This window comes from Echinops telfairi, unplaced genomic scaffold, assembly GCF_000313985.2.
Source record: "Echinops telfairi isolate 266 unplaced genomic scaffold, ASM31398v2 ScPeMD7_70;HRSCAF=299, whole genome shotgun sequence".
NCBI classification, from domain to species: Eukaryota; Metazoa; Chordata; class Mammalia; order Afrosoricida; family Tenrecidae; genus Echinops; species Echinops telfairi.
Genome location: NW_022103968.1, coordinates 65,581,244 through 65,583,042, shown reverse-complemented (window position 1 = coordinate 65,583,042; position 1,799 = coordinate 65,581,244). Strand labels below are relative to the sequence as shown.

General features: G+C 36.7%; 1 protein-coding gene and 1 pseudogene across 1 annotated transcript in view; one reads left to right on the top strand and one right to left on the bottom strand.

Annotated features, from left to right (window-relative positions):
* The window catches only part of CFAP70 (cilia and flagella associated protein 70), a 113,406-nt gene that overhangs the window by 18,985 nt on the left and 92,622 nt on the right, over positions 1-1,799 (top strand). The window lies entirely within an intron of this gene.
* LOC115869999 lies at positions 840-898 on the bottom strand (annotated as a pseudogene).

The following is a 1,799-nucleotide window of genomic DNA, read 5'->3' as shown; positions in this document are numbered from 1 at the left end:
CATTATTTTTAAACTAGTATAGTGCTTCCTCGGTGATGGAAGTTGCTTTTCTAAGTAGAGTTTTGCTCTTCATTTCAATTCCAGAGTCTTTGTTTCTGGATGCTGAAATCTTCTTTTCGGACAGAACCAATAGAACACTCTTGGTGGTAGGACAGAGTAGATCACAGAATCCCACTAGCAGCACGTTCTGACACCCAAGTTAGACTTATTCAACGTGGCTTCTTTCCATCTTTCCAACTTACACTGCACAGAGGGGCTACAAACGAAAAGTTTGATTCACATCTTTTTTTATTCACTCAGTTTTTAGAGACTAATTACCCTTGGGGCAAATATTTTAGAAGCTAAAAGACAAACAACTAAAATAAGTGATCAGGCCTAATCAAAATGGCTTAATACCATTCTTTTTTTCTTCTGAACATCTTACTTAAGTGGTTTATGAGAGCTGTTATGTTAGCTCAGGGTTCCCACCATGTACATCAGTTTGTTTATAGGCTTTAGATTAAGGCTTTTTCAGAGTATTCTGAGGGTATTCAAAAGAACCTACATTCTCAAGAAAAGGTACGCAGTATTTTGTAATATCTGCGTTTTCTGTTCTCTGCACAAGATATTCTCACCTGGGTGCACCTGGACAGAATAGCATGAATGAAATGAGAATGAAGGAAATGAGACTCTCCTTCAGTTAGACCTTCAGAAAAGCTTTTGTTTTCACGATATTTGTAGTGTAGATTAGCATCATCAACACTAATTTGGAAAAAGAGCCCAGGTGTAGTCAGTAGAGGCTTAAATCTTCTTTGTAATCAGAAAACAATTCCTTGAGACCTACAGCTAATACAAATAATCCATGCTAATCTTCTCTGTATCATTCCAATTTTAGTATATGTACTGCCCAAGTGAGCACTACAATTCCAGAATTTTCCTGAATGTCTGTTTTCCATATGATCTTTATATTCAATTTATCCATTCTAAATAATAAAAATCCTGTTTGGTATTGTTATTAGTGCTGTATTACATTTATAGACTAAGTTAGAAAGAATTAGCATTTTATGGTTGCTGTATAAGAACAGACTTTTCCTATGTCAGAATAGGGAATACCTTTTCATTTACCTACATCTTCTTTTATGCGATCACTTCCATTCAACTCTCCCCCTCCCCTAAATAATGCTGCTTATTACATTAGGCTTTAAATGTCTGAAGTTAAAAGACACTACGGATGTGGCTGGACTTCCTGGATCTCTGAGCCTCTATATCCTAATGCACCTACTTAACAGGGCAAACAACTTTTTAATTCTATTTTTCGCAAGCTTAAGAACTCATTTCTCTTTTGCATAATAAATCCAGATTTCTGTGTTCAGATTTCAGGATCCTCTTGTAAGGACTCCTTTTTGTTTTAGCCTGAATCTGGTGTTAGTAGCTTCTGTTTTTCTTCCCTTGGCTACAGTAAAATAAAGCTATATCCCATTTAGCTTTGCTTATTTTGCTTCTCAGTGTTTTGAATTGGTTCAAATAAATTCAAACATAGATGACAGGGACAAGGGCAGTGTATGCATTGCACACCAACCAAATCTCTTGTGCTTTGGCTTTTGACCTGGACAGGAAACAGGTAATGGTGCTCCATTCGAAGTTGGCATTTGATCTTTCTGCTTTGAATGTGGGTTTCAGTGTGACCCAGCTGCCATCCTTACTGTGCTGCTTACAAGACAGATTTGTTTGTTCTTCTGGTGGTCCACAGTATTTTCAACATTCTTGGCCAATACCCTAATTCAATAATCCTTCAATTTTCTGTATTCAATGTCCAGTTT